Raw genomic sequence first — 19,322 nt, forward strand, 5'->3', positions numbered from 1 at the left:
CCATTTACCTTGAAAAGTGTTTAAAAATTATTAGCATACAATTATGCAACGTAAACAATATTTGCTAAGCTTCTTCAAAATGTTTCGTACCTGGTACGACTATAGTTCGAAATGTTTTACAGCTACTTCTATATAAATATGAATTCAAGCGAGTTTATAGTAACGATATGGTCAAGGTTATTTGATCTATTGTATAATATGCTATTAAATCAATTCCTGAAGCAGGTTCGGACTATTTATTTAATTGCATTAGGGAAAGAAATTAAAGAAATATTTATAACGTACTTCCAAGACTGAATTTAAAGTTAAATTATTCTAATTCGAATAACTGGTGCTTGATATTAAAAAACAACTGAATAGAATACTAGAATATCATTAAAATTATCACATGTTCTTAATCGATATCTCGATATCTTTTTTCAAACATCTACGGATCTGTAAATATTTTAATCTTTAATTTAGAGGTCATCAGAACGTGTAGCAGATGTATTAAATGCAGAATTAAATCTAATTATAACCTTGATGTCAATAAGATTTGTTCTTGATTCCATTACAGTATTTGAACAAAAAACGTTACCATCAAGGTAAGAATTAATAAAGTAACAAATAAATTTTCTTACATCAAATATATAAAAGATTTAGGTTGAGTTCGAAAACTATATCTTCTTTTTTATAATGACATTTGGCCTGTTTCTTTGTTGCAATAAAGTTATTAATTAAAAATTTGATTCAAAATCTAGGACAAACATCACAACATTTGAAAAATAGATTAAAAAGTTATGGATATTAAAAAGGAACATATTTTTTTCACTACTGTTTTTTAAAACCAACTTTATCGATTTTTCTTGACGTAAAGAAGTTGTTCATCTAACCAAAGTAGAAAAATATAATACCCTATTTGATTAGTCAATCTATTTAACTAAATATGAGACTAATCGATACAAATACAAGAGGAAAATAGTTTTAATTGCTAATTTAATGGTCATATCCACGCCTCTATTAAAAAATTGGTATCAATTTAATTATCCAAACAGTTTTGACCGCGTCATGTTAAATGGGAGTGACTGATTAACCGTCCAAAATCAGGCCGACGTTATAAATTCATAATATCATATTTTACACCGAAACTTAAGGCCGCTTGACATGATGCAATACACCGTGCAATGCAATTCAAAACGCAATATTTATTGATCAAAAGTATACGCAAATGAAGTTCATCTGATCGTTTCATGCAAGATTTTGACATTATCAGTTTTGTGCTATTTTTGTTGCGTGCAAGCTGCGATCTAGTTACTTTTAGCTCAACAAATCAGCTGACTTTCGTAGAACTTAGCTTCGTTATTTTCAGTGTTAAACTAGGTACAAAATATTAGATAAAATTTGAGGTTAGGAATTTGTTTACAGAGACTTGCCGTTGCCTTGACATTAAGTCTAGTGGCCTTCATAATTTTTTGCCACAAAGTAAAAATTCTTGCATGTGACTTAAAAAACAATAAACTGATACTAAACATAGACTAAAATTATTATTATTAAGTCTAGATGTTTGAAAACTTCCATTATCATTATCTGAATTTGAAGAAAATGGTTGGTGATCTGTGGGTCTGTTTTGTACCATTTTTACTGACGTTTTGTTGTCTTGCTAGATATTTCTAATATTCGGAGACCTAAAAGTCGCATGGTACTAAATCTGGTGATAAGGGCAAATGGACTGAAAAGGAAGAACCGCCTCCAAAGAAGTCAAAAGCCGTTCCATCTTCAGACAAGGTTATGGCGTCAGTTTTTTTGGGTTACTCGTGGGCTAATTTTCTTTAACTATCTTAAAAAAGGAAAAACTATCAAAGGGAGTCATTATGCGAACTTATTTCAACGTTTGAGCGAAGAAATCAAGCAAAAAAGGCCGCGTTTGGTTTGTTTCATCAAGAAAATGAACCAGCTCACTAATCCGTGCTTGCAATGTCCAAAATTGATGAATTAAAGTTTGAATTGCTATCTCATGTACACTATTCGATTATTTTCTGTTCCCAGAATTGAAAAATAGCTCAGTGGTCAAAGATTTCCCAACAACAAAAAGAAGTAATTTATTCTTTGAAGAACGGAAAAACCCTCGACAATGATATAAATAATATCTGAGGGTGAACAAGGGGTACAGGTACCGTTGCATTGGTGAATGGTACTTATAATGCAATACTCAAAAAAAGGGGATAAATCGGATTGTAATAACTATTGAGGAATAAATTTGATAATAGAAAAGACCTAGAATCAAATTCACAAAGTGGATTCAGAAACAAGACCGCATTTCCATTTTAAAACAAATAATAAAAAAAACTTTGACTGCGAAAGGAAACATGTACTTTTCATTTATCGATATGGAAAAGTCGTACGATAGGGTTCCAAGACATGGTATACAATTTTCTTGTCAATCGATTTATAACTAAGAGGGAAGTGTGTCAATAAAAACAAAAATGTCCCATACTAGCATATGTCTGCGGTGCTAAATCAGCAACGTAAGAGTAAAATACAAGCTACAGGGATTGACAAGAAAGAAAAGAAGGCAGTTGAGCTGGTGAGGACAATTATAGAAAATGTACAATTCAATATAAGTAATAAAAGTTTGGTGAGCCAAAAGACAACATAAAAGAAACATTGGATGACATGATAAGAAAAGTTTTGACGTTGACAGTTGACACGGAACGAAACAAAGAAGGTTTCTATGAATAAGAACAAATGTACGTTAATTGTTTATAATTAAGTTATTGATTATTGTAAAAGTAAATTTCTATAGACCTACAACCTAAAGGGTAAAAAGGAATTTGATACAAACAGTAATAATTCACACATTGAACTTCGAATTGGTTGTCCGCCCACAGTTTTCTCCCAGAAAAAACCGTTAAAATGTTAGGTCGGTTACTTGTCAGATAATCCTCGTATATGATTCAAAAAAAATGTGTATTCATCTTAAAAAAATATTCGCAATCATGTTGTTTCGAGCGTGTCTAATTTAGTAATCGAAAAAATTGTAAAAATAAATCAAATTATGGTTCCCTAAGAGGTCATTAACCCCGTTTTTTCAATATTGATGTTATCATCTGGTAAATACTGCTTGATATTATTTCAGTACTTTTTTTTTCTAATTATCAGAATCTATCTGAACGTATACAATAGCAACAACACGTTCTTCAATTAAAAACATTTATTTGTTTTTTTCCTGTATAAAAAATAATCATAGTTCTAGTATAAATCCGGTATATAGCTTACATAATAACCGCAGACCTCGATTTACGGTAATTATAGATTCTAATTATTTATTATCTCCTGACCTCCTTCAATATAATTACCGAAGACCATAAATATTATTAAAAAAAGCCTACAATTCAACAAAAACGAAATATTTTCCTTAAAAATGTAAAAACAGGAAATTTTATCATCGGCGAATGATTGTTTACAGTCCTCGTTATGCAGGGGTCCACCAATACAATATTAAATAAAAATTGGGGTCAATACAAAGGGAAAGCGAGTTTATTTCATACCATGTAGAGTTGGGATCGAACTTGGTAAATCCACGTCTTTTCAATTAACACTAACAATTAAGTTGCAGAAGAAACTAGTCTGCACGATTTTAATTGTACCAAATGAAATTAAAAATCACGAACAGCACGAACTATAAACGTTACTTCGTAAGAGATGATAGACAGAAACTATTAGAAATTTCTCACTACTGATAAATAGTCATACGTCCGCAGAATTCAGTAGTTGAAAACCGTTTTCTAACTGTCTGAAGAATCCGCGGAAATTTTGAGCTGGAAAGTTGAATAATAATTAGAAAGCTTTTGCTTGATTTGGGATTTGAACTACTGTAAACAATTTTATAAATTCTCGAAATTATATGCGTCATAGATGACATTGACAGAATATTAATAAGTTCACAGAACACAAAAATCAGAAATAAGTCACGGACTTGATTCAAACCGCACTTGAGCAGGAAACAAATTCCAATTCGTCCGGGATTTCCCTGTGCGAACGAAGCTACTATAATGAATTATTCCAGTAGAAATTCTACAATATGGACGCACTTGGTAATTGGTAAATAATAGAATAGAAAACTAGCTAATCCAGTGAACTTTATCCTGCGGTAATACGTTGAGCCCCTACCAAAATTAATAAACTTTTTCCTGGGCTCTGGGCTCGAAGTGAATTTTTCCGTAAAAACTTTTCCCAGGGCCAGGAGCGTGAGGTGTCGATGTTTTCTACAAAGCATGCTTATGAGATAGTTGGAGTGGTTGTAAAGCTTCGAACCATGGTCGATCATAACAAAGACAAATTCTCATATTATTTATAAAAAAATAACAAAAAAGAAAATATAGTAATTACTGATTTTTTAAGTGTTGATGTTGGAGATTAACGTCAAATCCAAAAAACCCATTGGCTCGTGAAGAAAGAAGATCTAAGTCGAAAGGTGTGAAGAGATGGTGTAGGGTACAGTGAAAAAAAATTATTGTAAAATTCAAAGAAAAAAAAGTGATTACTTATTGCAGTGTTTGCTTTGGGAAACCACAACAGCAATTTTTCAATGTTATATTTATATTGTAATAGGTTTTTAGTCATGGTTTTCATACCCTTAAAAACAAAATCAACTAAAATAGGTACAGGTAATGTGAAAATTAGAAAATGTAATCAAATATTACGTCGAAGAAAATAAAAAAATATGGAAACCAACACAAAATCTAGGGTAATATTCCAAGGACTCAGGACGGTCCCAACTAACTGTAAGATATATTTTAAGACGGTCCCTTCGGCCGTGAAGGAAATTTGGAATAAAATATGTCTTGCGGTACATAGAACCACTCTTGGTTGTGGGGAAAGTTCAGTTGGGGGCCTATGGACCGCACCAGGGCTCAACAGCAATAACTATTTTGGTTTTTATGATAGGATAATGAAAATAGATCGTATTTTTCAGTAAAGCACCTTCTTTTTTGTGATTTGGTCATGGTCATGGCGAATGCAAGATGGATCGTCGCGTTCAATCGTGTTCAATCTACTTACCACCAAACGCGTTCCGTTGTATAGTTTCGGTTGGTTTATGTTTAGAGCATGATTAACATCTTTAGTCGTAAATTTCACTGTTTTTTTGAGTGTTTGTATGAAAATTGTGTGTTTGGCTACGACGCAATGGATGTAATGATAATTCTACTTTCTCACTAAGGTAGGACAATTCAAGCGCTTCTCCAGAAAACTCCAATGCGCCGTAATCTTCGTGAATAACGTCCATTGACCCAATGCCAACGCAGTACAAAGCTGCAATCGTATAGAAACGTTTGATTCGAATCAGTACTTTATAAATTTCTTCATGTGCGTCGAAAATTATCTAGTTGTTGATCTCTAAGGTATGCCAGACGATTTCGCATTGCCAACCTAGCGGTTTCGAGGTCTGCATCGCTTTGTTCTTGTGATCGAGGAGCACTATACTAAAGCAACGCTTTTCATTAGCAATTTTTCGAATTCTAGTTGCATTACGTCTTGGTGGCGCAATTGTTAATAATAATATCGGTACAAAAAGCTAATAGAAAGTCGAAACAAACAAATTAACCGGTTAACTTCGAAGCTAATTATCAACTTCTTAATCAAACTTAACCATAGATAACATTACATTTAGTTATCAGTTGCGTTTTGTGATTCCATGTTAAAAACTGACTTGCTGGTTCGGATATTTGCTTCAAACTTTTGTTCCACTGGGAATATTCCTATCCAGCCTGCCTAAAATTGGTTCTTCGATGCCAGATATAAAATTCCAACACCATTAAAACTACTGGTACCGATAGAATATCACCAAATGGATTCTAACTAACAAGTCTATAGAAAACTATTTTCCTTATCATATAAAAAGGTCTTTTTCCAGCAAATTGGAAACTAGTTCAGCTTAACCAATATTTTAACCTTAAAAATTAACCAGATCGCCATAGACACATTTTAGAAGAGTTGGTTGTCAATATTTTCTGTACATACTTTCCTTGGCAATATTCTGGAAAGGGGTAGGAGCTATAGGTTTGAGTTTAACGCTAGAAAGTTTACGAATTTGGTCCTGTCTGAACATAAAAAATCACTATAATCGTAAATTTACCTGTAAAGGATTGAGGTTGGGAAAAAAAATCAAAAAGCTGCTTTTAATCGTTTACGAAATCCAGATTAGTCCTTCCTTGGAATATTGCTTGCATATCTGGATCTCGGCTCTCTGAAGGTTCTCGATATAGTATGGATTAATTCGCGTTGACGGGTGGCATGCATCTTCTTTATGGAAACTACCACGGTAGATGTTTTGCGCTACCCAACATAATCCCAGTATTTGCAAGATTTACTCGACAGGTGGCGTGGCTTATGAGACGTTTGTAGGCATCAATTTATCGGGACTTCCTTCTTTGGAGACACTACAGTTTTTTTAGTATTATGTTTTGAAGGCTCAAAAAACAGGAAATCCTTTTTGAACACTTTGTATGTTGATAAAGTTTTAGAAATCTACGCTTCCCTCAAGTATTATGTTTATAAATTTTTCAAAATATCTGTTTACCAATATATTTCGTATTGAATACCATAGAACAAAGATAATCGAGTTCAAAGTTACGACACCGTTTGGTAGTAACGCAAAAAGAAACGAGGTCGTCGAACTCGCGATTTTAATCTAGGATATAGTGTCTTTTTTGCTGAAATAGTTTAGAAATTGAAGCCGCAACTAATACTAATTTTTTATTATGAAATTATACACGAAATAATTAATATATATTGATATAAGTAGTTGTATTATGTAACGATAGTTAATTTAACTGACACAGATGAAGTTTGCATCAAGTGACTATATACAGTACAGAGAAATAATTTTTCATACCGCATCCAAGGACCTTTTCCGATTTATTAAAGTGAGTTATAGTTGTTTGTATATATAGAATATTAAATGCTGAAAATAATGATAATATGATGAAATAAAACGCTGGGAAATGTACCAAATTGTGAGTAGAGAATCTAGATCTAACGCTTGATGAAAATTACACTGGAATGGTCAAAAAAAGTAGCATGGAAAGTTTAAACTTCACGATATTTGTGATAAATTCACAATCTTTTTAAAACTAGTTTCCAGATAGCTTAAATCTAATGGTAAGAACAAGACAGAAGTAGCTGTTGTATTGTTGGTAAGTTGAGATTACTTGCAATAAATATCCACGTTTTTTTTTTATCCCATAGCTCCACAAGACACACAACAAGACTTTCCGCTCGAATCGATTTCTCTTTGAAACAGATTTCCGTAATTGTCTTTTGCCTAATCAATGATTTTCCATCCATTTTTCATCGCAAGTAACAACGCGTCTTTCAACAAGGACTTGGTAAATTCGACAACTTTTATAGATCTCATTTACGATTTTAAATGTTGTTTAAGTGTTGGTACTAGGATTGTTCCCTACTGCTTCCCTTGTAGACTCAATATCCCAAACAGATGGACGATTTTCCTTGCTGCTATTACTGCTTCAAACTTTTGTTCCCAATAATGTCTCAACAATACATAAATATCATATTTATTACTCTTCGACTTTACTTATGACATTGGTAACGTTTATAAAAAATATTGAACCGAAAGCTTGGTACAAATACATAGCAACGAACCAAAGAACAAACCTGCTTGGTTTGAACTCGACGAACCGAACTTTACCAAACAATTGCTCTCGGAAGAGATTTAAAAACGCGTTACTAGCAGCAGGGTGCAATTATTTTGATTATTCGTTGACTACAAAGGAAAATATGACGAATTTCACGAAGAGGACATGATTATTTATTGAAGAACATAGATCAAAATATTAATAACGAAATAACGTACTTAGTACTTAGTATAGTACAGTGCCCTCTAAAACTTTTTAGCTTTTCTTCAACTGTTACAAGTTTTAACATTCCCACTTAACCCATTCAATTCGGCAGCCATTTTCACAGATTATCACTGAGTACGGGGTTATTTGAGATAAACCTTTGGCTCTGACAGGAAGGTTTCTTGATACAAATTATTTGATATAACATTAATTTGAATTAAAAAAATGATTAAAAAAATCCCAAGATCCTATTTCCGATAATTAAGCGGGTGCGTCTCGGCACGCTCTCCGTCAGTGGTAAAGGAATCACCTGTGTAGCGAGTAGCCTAGCTTGTAACTATTTCGTTGTTGGTTTATGGCTTTTTTTTTCTATCTTTTCCTATAAATTATGGTTTACGATTCTCATTTCTAATTTACTATGTTTCTTCATCATCTGACATATCTGTCAGATACGTATCAAACTGAATATCCCCATCAGGTGGACGATTCAACAGACGCTGAACTGTTCGTTCATTAACTGTATCTTCTCCTTCAATTTTACATATTCTCGATGCATGAAACTTTTGTTTGCAATCCACTAATTTCATATTTAACTCACTCCAAACTATGTGTTATAAAAAGCAAAGTGAATAAACAAAGAAAAAATTATTCAAAGAAACTACTTCGCAGAATTAGAAACTAGTCTTGAAAACAACGTTTAAATTTAAGCCTAGGATTTTTCACATACGAAAACCGACATTATTTATGAAATACCCTCTGTATAAATTAGTGACGGTAGTTATTTTGATTAAGTAGGTTTTCTATGTCATCGGCATAATTGAAAACAAATTATGCTTCGAGGTAATTGGTGCTTTTAATCAAACGTTTACACGAAGTTAATTCCAAATCATGTCACTAGGGCATATTTAATAAAAAAATTGTTAATTGGATTATTGCTTCTTGCAAAGTTTTCCGTCTTTTAAAACTACTTGCGCGATCACAGCGCGGTTATTTAAGGCTCAAACTTCAAATTAGAAAAGGTTTGAGGCGCGTACTTTATGGGGTTTTCAAATGATTTTTCCGGCACTTTCTATCGCTTCTTGCGAGCAGGACCGGATTAAGCTAGGGGCTTGGGGGGAGCTATAGCCCCGGGCTCCAGGTCCAAGAGGGCCCCATCATTTGTAAATCATTCTGTATTTTTTGATGTGTTGATACCACAAATCTAACGTATTGATATTATTTTGTGAATTTTTCCGGGTTTTCGAATTCCTTAAGGGGGCCCCGTCATTATTTAAGCCCCGGGCCTTATAAATCTTAATCCAGCCCTGCTTGCGAGGTTTTCCGGCTTTTAAAACTTCTTGCGCTATCACAGCGCTCTTATTTGAGGTTCAAACTTCAATTTAGAAAAGGTATGACGCGCGTACTTTAGGGGGTTTCCAAATGATTTTTCCGGCACTTTCTATCGCTTCTTGCAAGGTTTTCCGGCTTTTAAAACTTCTTGCGCGATCACAGCGCGGTTATTTAAGGCTCAAACTTCAAATTACAAAAGGTCTGACGCGCGTACTTTAAGGTGTTTTCACATGATTGTTCCGACTCTTTCGATCGCTTCTTTTGGGTCTTTTCTGATTAAAAATTAGTTTTTCCTGTCTGTTATTAATTTAAATACAGTTTTTAGTGGAGTGTACTTAATGCATAAATCCTTAAAAAAAACACCAATTGTCGTGTTGAATGAGTATTTGAAAGAAGTTTTGGTAATTATCTAAAAATCATCCCCCACCCTCTATCGACTTGGGGTTGTGGGGAGTAATAAAGAAAAGTGTACTGAACATACAAAAAAAAAATATTCCAGCCGTCGGTCACCCCATAGAGAGGGTTAAAGAATAAAAATTTGACATTTTCGGAATTACGTGTGTTAACAAATTATGAATTTTATTTGAAAATATATAAAGAAAAAATATAATTAAATGATGAAAATAATATGTGAAAAATATATTAAATTAATTCAGTGGAATTATGAACAATTATAATTGTTAATTGACGTAACCGTAAGTAATTATTATTTTATCATAGAAATTGAAAATTCAATAACTTTTTTTATGGTAAAATAGGGTAAAAAAAGGATCAAGGGGTGTGGCGGGGAAAGATGTTGTATAAATAGTGTTCTTGAGTAGAACCTAACCTAACCTAACTTAAAAACAATGACCGACGGCTAATTCTACCTAATTACCTCCCTCTAGTACCCCCCACAACCCCAAGTCGATATGGGGTGGGGTTTTATTTTATTATCATGTTCTTTTTACAAATAAAGGCTATTTAATTATGTTTATTCGATTGAAATAAAGGTTATTTCTAATTAATTGGATGATTATAAAATTCTAATTCAGGTATAAAAAATTACAGCTGGTATTTTCATTGGTTCTCTTGCTAATAGATGGCCTAACACCAACAAGAAGATAATGATTTTATTTAACAAATAAATAAGGTAAAAAAATTAATTTCGATGTATTCATTATGATACAGCGTAGGTGATACCTTCTATATAATTTAAGTATTTTATATTATTCATTATTTCAACTATTTATTTATGAGTAACGCCTTGAAATTTTTTTTTATTTTCAATCTTCTGGCCCACCTACTAATTCAAAATTTCATGCAAAAAAAATTGAGTTTGACACCTTTGGTATAACCAGTGTTGCCAGAGCTAGTACAATTGTACAATTTTAGTACATTTTATACGCTAGTACATTTTTCCTGCGTTCGTTTTCTCCCAATTTCTCCCACTGGGAGCACGTACTATACCAGAGGCGGGATTTTTTTTTATTCAGATAGAAATTATTATTATTAATAATAATAAATATTATTATTATTATTTATAATTATTATTATTACTTTATATAAATTTTTCATCCTTAAAATAATAATTGACACAGTCTATAACATTTTTGGAAAAAAATTCAATTTAAACTTATGTTTATACATCTTTCTATAATTTTATTAAATTTGTTTGAAGTTGGTACAATCTAGTACATTTTCTAGTTCAATTTTTACATTCAGCTTTTAAATTGTGGCAACACTGGGTATAACCCATACAGGGAATTATCTTTACTGTATAAACCAAAAAAATTACCACAAAGAAAGTTTAGTTTAATGTTAATTTTAATATTGTTTGCATTAACCAAGCTTGATACTTTTATGGTTTGTAACAGAGTTATACAACACTCAGTGTATTGAAATTTCAATACATAAACTAATTAACATGTCCTTTAATCCTCTTACCAAAGGGTAATACCGCTTTGTACAAAGAAATCTGTTTATTGCATTCGACGTCACGTTCCCTATTTAAAAGAATAATGGCGTTTGTATAGGATACAAAATATTAATTATTCAAACAATAACAATGACTTCATAGTGTGAAAGCATTCACGATGAATCTATATATGTGTGTATGGGTGGTAGATGGTTTTTTAGAACCGAGATGTCAACGAACTCAACTTTCTATTTTACAATGATTCTTATTTCTGCATGAAATACAAATCATTTTGATAATCAACAACGATGAATGAATGTGATGATATAAAATATCCGTTCATATCATGTTTTGGTTAATAGTTAAATATATTTCCGTTTTTTAATGCCTCTGGACTGTATTATTATTTCATTGAATCAAAACTGTAATTTATACGAGGGCAATGTAACGAAAGAATCACTTTTCAATACTTTACTGTTAAAAAAAATATTTATACACACTTTCAATATTAGAGGTTGGGATTTTTTCCACAATGGCATTTGTTAAGCAATGGAATGATCAAAATAGCCTTCGGCCAGCGCCAGTTTGAGAAATTCCTCAACAAAAGAGGACATTTCCCAATTTATACCAACTGGATTGGTAGTGCGTTTATTATTCGTGTATTTCAACACACATCATTCAATAAGTCGTGTGACTAACCAAGAAAAACATCTGCATCCCTAAATACTGAAACAACAACCTTCACAGCTGTCTGTTGTGCCTTTGGACGCTTTGGACGTAGTTCAACGGCTGCAGTCCACTCAGATGATGATTGTTTTAATTCCGGAGCGAAGTTATGGATACATTTTCATCCAGTGTCACATATCGACGCAAAAAATCCGATTTATTACGTGTAAACACTGGTCTGAATCATCTGTGAGTTAACGCGACACCTACTTTGAAATGCTCATGCATAATTGCAAACACACTGCTTTCTAATATCTTTACGACCTCAGCTATTTCACGCAATTTCAATTTACGACTAGATATAACCAATTTGTGGACTTTTTTTATATTTTCTGGAGTAACCACCTTAATTGGACTACCAGAACGTTCACCATCAGCTGTGTCTATACTACCAAGTTTAAATTCGGCAAACCAATAACCTAACAAATGGTAGCAAAGACAATTGCTGAGCTTGTACAGTTTTTTTCGCCAAGAAGCAATGATGAATTAACACACGAAATTGTTTTGAATCCATTGTTTCGAAAATAACAAAAATAGCTTCACTTAAGTGACTGTTACTTTTTGTGTTGGTACTTCATAAACGTCATATGGATTTGACAATGGTAGCGCCATCTGTGTGTCAGTCAACAACAACAAGTCAGACAACAAAATAGTCAACATATTTCCCAATAAAACAGAAAGTACGACTGAAGTTTTTGTGTTTTTGTTTTTGTGTTGTATGACTAATGATTTATTTGTTATCTCTATATCTTCTACTAATTCTTCGCGCCCGGATGCTCTAAATAGTTTGAAAATAGTCGCAGCCTTTACCATCAAGTATTTAGTCGTTAATAAACTTGATCATGTCTGAGAATTTTTGATTTTTCTACCTTCAAATATTCACTAACATCAACGCCATTTTTAACTAGGGCGCTTGACTTAGTCATCGGAAATTTGCTCCACAGAATTGATGAACTTCTTATTTTTGATTTGAAGTAATAAAATAAATAATAAAATGATTAAATATGAGTAAAAGTGGACGGTCGGATTTTTCTTCATTTTCACAAATTTGCGTTCAAGTGTCTACCATTTCCTCAGAAGAAAATTTCCTCCAGGAAAACAGCAGAAAATGATTACAAATACTGGGGAATGAAATCCACACCATGAATGTATTTAGCCGCTGAGACCCGGGGGTTTTAATGAAAATTTATGAATGCGTATCGCGAATAAATGACATAACGTTATTCAAAACCATTCTAAATCAAGCAGTGCAAAGGAAAGAATCGAGCTCCACCTTTCCCAGCTCGTATCATGACTTATAGGAAGAACCTCATCCTAATCCTGTTTTCTATGGGCCTAGAAGCACCCACTTTTACAATCAAAGCTAATCTATAATAATTGTCCTTGCCATTTGCTCAATAGTGAACTTGAAGGTCCCAATATCGGATCACCGACTCATTCTTTTTTAATTGTTCAAGGAAACGCATCACGTGGCGCTGATCACGCAACCCAAGGTTAACTAATTGGGAGCTTTTTAGAAAGGAGCTTCCTGGTCGCTTTGTGAATATGCCAGCAATCCTTAACCTTGCTTCCGGACATGGAGATTGCTCAAAATCCCTAGTGGAATCGAAACACCGAAAAGTAACACGTAGGTTGTTGCATTGAACTAAGCTATCGAAACTTGATGCTTACCAGGAGTATGTGCGACGACGTCCAAAGGCAGTATAAAAAAATCTCAGGGATTCCAACAGATTGAAATGTAAGAGGTTTTGTGATGGTAATACAAAGACATTTCCGGCGGCATCAACATGCAAGGAGAGCTAAGTACTTATGTTCAAATATTAATGTTCAAATATTAATGTTCAAATATCAATGTTCAAATATTAATGTTCAAATATCAATGTTCAAATATTAATGTTCAAATATCAATGTTCAAATATTAAGGATCAAATATCAATGTTCAAATATTGATTCAACTTACCAAACTGAGAAGAATTATTTAAAATAACGGAAATAAGGAGGTGTTTTCAAGTAAAATGTGACACACTGTATATGTTTGTATGCTCAAGAAGAGGTCGTCGTAGTGAAAGTTGCAAGTTTCGGTTTTAAGTAGAAACTATGAAAATCGTGAAAACCAAACCTTACAATGATCCGATTGGTGTTAATTTGATTATGGAAATAGAAATTGTTATTGTTTCAAGCTCTAATTAGTGTCCAAATAATTAACTTTCCTTATAAGCGGGATATAAAATCAAAAAGTTCGCATGATTTAACTATATTAGATGACTGTTGTATACATTAGTATAATATTATTACTAATATTTATTTTTATGAACATTACATTTGTAATGACAAAGTTTTTGCAACTAATTATTACAATGTAATATTACCAAGTTTAATTTACATTTTTATATCTAGATGTTCACAATTTACTTTTTGAACTTTGTCATCATCAACATCTATTAATCAAATCATTCTTTAAGGCCAATTGTTCTAAAATTTCATTTTTTGGAAAGAAATTTCATGTAAAACAATCAATGAAGTAGTTTCAACAATTTTGATAATTGCTTTGGCTTTGAATTTTGTTGTTTTTTACTGTCTCGCTTTTTGTTTTATTAATAATCTATTGGGAACAACAGGTACACAGCCTTACGCCTTCTGACGGCCCAGGTTATCGCTAAAGAAGTTTCGTCAATTTTGATAATTGCTTTGGCTTTGAATTTTGTTGTTTTTTACTGTCTCCCTTTTTGTTTTATTAATAATTTATTGGAAACAACGGGTACACAGCCTCACGCCTTCTGACGGCCCAGGTTATCGTTAAAGAAGTTTCGTCAATTTTGAGAATTGCTTTGGTTTTTAATTTTCTTGTTTTTTACTGTTTTTTATGAACCACTTTTAATGAAAAGATTTATCAAACGACCTCTTTCTTCAGTGAAAAAGTTTCGACAATTTGATAATTGTCTCGCTTTTTGTTTTATTAATAATCTATTGGAAACAACGGGTACACAGCCTCACGCCTTCTGACGGCCCAGGTTATCGTTGAAGAAGTTTCGTCAATTTTGAGAATTGCTTTGGTTTTTAATTTTCTTGTTTTTTACTGTTTTTTATGAACCACTTTTAATGAAAAGATTTATCAAACGACCTCTTTCTTCAGTGAAAAAGTTTCAACAATTTGATAATTGTCTCGCTTTTTGTTTTATTAATAATCTATTGGAAACAACGGGTACACAGCCTCACGCCTTCTGACGGCCCAGGTTATCGTTGAAGAAGTTTCGTCAATTTTGAGAATTGCTTTGGTTTTTGATTTTCTTGTTTTTTGCTGTTTTTTATGAGTCACTTTTAATGAAAAGATTTATCAAACGACCTCTTTCTTCAGTGAAAAAGTTTCAACAATTTGATAATTGTCTCGCTTTTTGTTTTATTAATAATCTATTAGGAACAACGGGTACACAGCTTCACGTCAACTAACGGCCTCGTTCTTCAGTGAACAAGTTTTTATATTTTTCTTTGTTTTACTGTCATAACTTAATGTAGTGGGATCGTAATTGCCTCCATCTATTGAGTAATCGCGTATATATCCGCAAGAAGTTGATTGTAACTAGATATAGAAAATTCTACAATGCTCTAGAATGTAGCAAAGGCATATATGAGGCAAGATATATGTGATAATTATATTGTCATACAATTTTAAGTGAGGAATTAAATTTTTATCATTATATTATCAACGAATCTTTACCTGAAAACAGTACGATATTAAAGGTTGTTTCTAATTAATTATTCTCGTAAAATCTCTGTTTAAAATATTACTACTACTAGTTAAATACCATCATCTAACTACGAGCTTCAATATCTGAACTGATTTGTTTCAATTCGTCCAAAGTTTAATCCAATTTAGCTACATTATATTTGGATATTTGATTATGAAATTTTCAACTATACATGAAGCAAAAATTAAATGCCGACTTTAGTGTACTAACTGACGTAGTACAACAATCTAATATAGTATTTAAATATTTCACAGTTAACGATAAATAAAAATAAATATCAATTGATTCAAACCTACAAAAAAATAAATAAATATAACATTTTTACGGCCACGTAAATGTTATTAATTTCACTTCAATAGGTACAAAGTCGGTACTTTCTAAAGTGCAACTAAGAAATCCGGTACACGTTGCTGATTGCATTAGTGTGTGTATATATTTGCACATCTGCAATAACGTATTGACTTTTAACATTAAAATTATACATCCAAATCTTCCTTTCACTTATAGGATTAAGAGTGTGATTACAAAGGTCACAGGATTAATATGATGCCTTCAGGATATAATACTTTTAAATATTCACATCCAAGAACGCTGTACTAATAGTGATATATATAAATAAATAAATATGTTTATAATAAAAAATCGTTAAATCTATTTAAAAAATTAATTAGAGACAAAGAAAACTATTTGTAGTTATCGGAAGGTAAACATAACCTCATTCTTTTATATTTTATCAATAGAACATTCCAACAATATCTTTTATGTAGTCTATGAGCTTTGTAACTAGTATCATGTAATTATTTTGTGATTTAAACTACATAAGTATTAATACTTTCAAAATGAGTCATGTCATTCATACACATCCCGATTTTACTGCGCTTCTAAATGCCTTAATATTAATAAAAACATCGAAACTCGAAATGTTTGTCCACCAACATCCACCATCGAGTGAATAATAAAGATAGAGAGAACAAAGTATGGGAGCTTATTCGATTGGACGTGAATTATAGATAGAGAGAGAATGAAAATCAATACAGCACTCTCTATCTCTCCCTCTAATTAATTCTGATTGGATCTTGTTGATCTTATTGTTAACTGTATGCATAAAACACCAATCGTGTAGAAACGAGATAGAAAGTGCTAAACTAATTCTCTTTGTCTCTATTCCAATAATAACAGTTCCACTTACATGTCACTTCCTCTATCTTCAATACTAACTCTATGATTGAATCGCGTGGTTGGGGAACAGATGATTAACTATATTAGAGAGTGGAGAGAGATAGGTAATGGTAAATAGACTATTTTGCTCTCTCTCTCCTAATAGTAAATTTCCACTTACAAGCCGTTTTCTCTATCTTCAATATTAACTTGATGATTAAAAATCTATGAGTGATGAACAACATTTTATTTTTTAGTATTAATCCATTAAAAATTTTATTTAGCTATTTAAACGATTAAAAAAATTTTAGTAATGTCATACACAAGTCAGTTTTGAAGAAAGTCATTTTTAAGCTGTTCTATGTTCTTTATTTGTCTATGTTGAGAAACAATAGTTAAAAAAAGAAGAGGAGTTGGGTTTTGCTTGTCATTGTTATTGTGATTTGACACATACAAGAAACTTTTAATTTTACGTTTAACAAGATATTATAATTCACTAATAATTAATAGAGCTATGACAATAAAAAATGTCATAATTGTTGTTAAACTGTACCCTATATCGTCGATAAGTTCACCATCCTCTCGTGAACTGAAAGTGCGCATGCTATCAGTCCCTAAACTGAGTTTGATCCGCGATCTAAGTTAAGGTTGTGTCGATGTGGCATCGTTTGTGAAAGGTTTATTTTCAAATATTTCTATTGGTTCGATTCATATTAGTCGAAATCGTAAAGGAAGTAATTAACTAGAAATTTTTTGAATGTTATATTTAAACACTTTTGTTATTATATTCCGCATTCAAACGTGAAATGATAATACGTCGTTAAAAAAAAAAGAAAACTAATTGAACGCTAGTGATAAGAAAAATAAACAAAGATAATTGAACTAAAATTTCAGGGACAATTTTTACCTGATAAAAATGTAAATAAATTTACTATTATTCCTGGTTTTATTTAAAATCTTTTCGTTGAACTTTTATCAAGACATTAACACAAATTTTCATTAATCACACGATTCGTTTAATTAAAATCTGAAATAACTGAATTTTTTTGAATTTAAAACTATTTTTACGCAATACTTTATGTAAAATATTGTGACAAGTGCTACTTTACATTCAATATTATTTTAACCTTGAATTTGTTTTCAAATTCATGGGCTTTTAATTAATAATAATAAATAGACAAATATAAATAATATATTTCTGTTTTTTGTTAACTACTTCTCCAAATACGACTAATTATGTGTATCTTCATATTCAGGGTAGTTAACTAAAATCTACGTCATTGTAATTTATTGAGAAATAGTTACACCAATATGAGATGTGTTAAAAAAGTTATTTAAGCTATACATTCACGAAGTCGTCTTTAAATTTAACTGTTAACTTATCATTTTTATTGTCTAGTATACCATGTCGTAGCTTTTATATTTGGAAGAGTACCAGCAAGAATTTGTAGAAGACATTTAATGAGTCTACAACCTTATAATCATTACAGTTTTCGGTTGCCAATATTGTTTACCTAATAGAATTTTGAAAAACGAATTCCAGGACCACGAAACAGATTCAAATGAACCAAAAGATAATGCGGAATTACTGGGATCAAGACACAGGAGATCATATTCACTCACTGTATTAATGTAAAGGATATTCGACATTAAGTACCAACCACAGGAATGAAGTTTTTTATATACTTCTTGAAATGGATTATATAGATTTAGGTTTGTCATGCTGTACATACTAAAGAAATTAATTTTAGATACTATAGCATACTTAGAATGAAAGGTTTGTAGTAATCTAGAAGTCTCAGCAAAGGTTTTGGGTTTACAAATGAACTTTACCAATTGTTGTTTTCCATGTAAGTGTGATAGTCGCACTAGATCTTTAGATTATTTAAAAAAGATTGTAATCCATAACTAAGCATGATTTGGGAAACTCTCAATAAGTAAATCAAATACGTGAATTTCCTCGTGATAAACAACCCCAAAATATAAGAAATCTGTCCTGGAATTAGAGTGATTGGAAACATTAAATTTTGGAGGGTTTTTGTAAGAAATTATAGAATTTTTTACAGCCGTTGTTTATGTTTATTAGGACAATAAGAAAAATGAAAATTTTCTCCAATTTGTGATCAACAAGCTATGGGATTAATGCTTTAATTTTTTTCACAATTTCCACATTTTTTGTTTAAGTAAATTATTCATATTATATAAAAGACTATTTTATAGTCATGAAATTTGTACACCTTAACCAATCCAGAAGATCGAATTCATCACGTTTTCTCAGCAACAAAAACCCAAATTTTTCAGTTGAAAATAGATAAACTATCTCTGGCAGTATCTTTCCTAACGATTAGACATTATTATGGATTTTTATCCTAAATTAGTTATTTTTTATCTTCAATTATTATTTTTATAACAACATCTATTTCTATCGAATACTTCTGCTTGGGAAAATGTTGATTCGTCCATAAAAATTCCTTCCTATAGTTTTTGTAGCATTTAATGAACAAATTCTAAGTATATTCGCTGTTGATTTTCAACAAGATGTGCTGTTAATAACTTGTACTGTTTCTCAATCAATACTATGAATTCTTGAACAACTTACGGCAAGCTCATGTGAATTTTTACATT

The 19,322-nt window shown here is 31.7% G+C and overlaps 1 protein-coding gene and 1 long non-coding RNA gene across 2 annotated transcripts in view; one reads left to right on the forward strand and one right to left on the reverse strand.

Annotated features, from left to right (window-relative positions):
* LOC130891612 (uncharacterized) overlaps positions 1-16,181 on the forward strand; it is a 30,886-nt gene extending 14,705 nt beyond the window's left edge. The window contains exon 3 of the long non-coding RNA XR_009058930.1: positions 13,251-16,181. This is a non-coding gene — a long non-coding RNA (uncharacterized LOC130891612). The remainder of the gene's footprint in view (positions 1-13,250) is intronic.
* The window catches only part of LOC130891609 (putative mediator of RNA polymerase II transcription subunit 12), a 40,546-nt gene that overhangs the window by 12,999 nt on the left and 8,225 nt on the right, over positions 1-19,322 (reverse strand). The gene's annotated exons all lie outside the window — the stretch shown is intronic.

Source organism: Diorhabda carinulata, chromosome 3, assembly GCF_026250575.1.
Source record: "Diorhabda carinulata isolate Delta chromosome 3, icDioCari1.1, whole genome shotgun sequence".
Lineage (NCBI taxonomy): Eukaryota > Metazoa > Arthropoda > Insecta > Coleoptera > Chrysomelidae > Diorhabda > Diorhabda carinulata.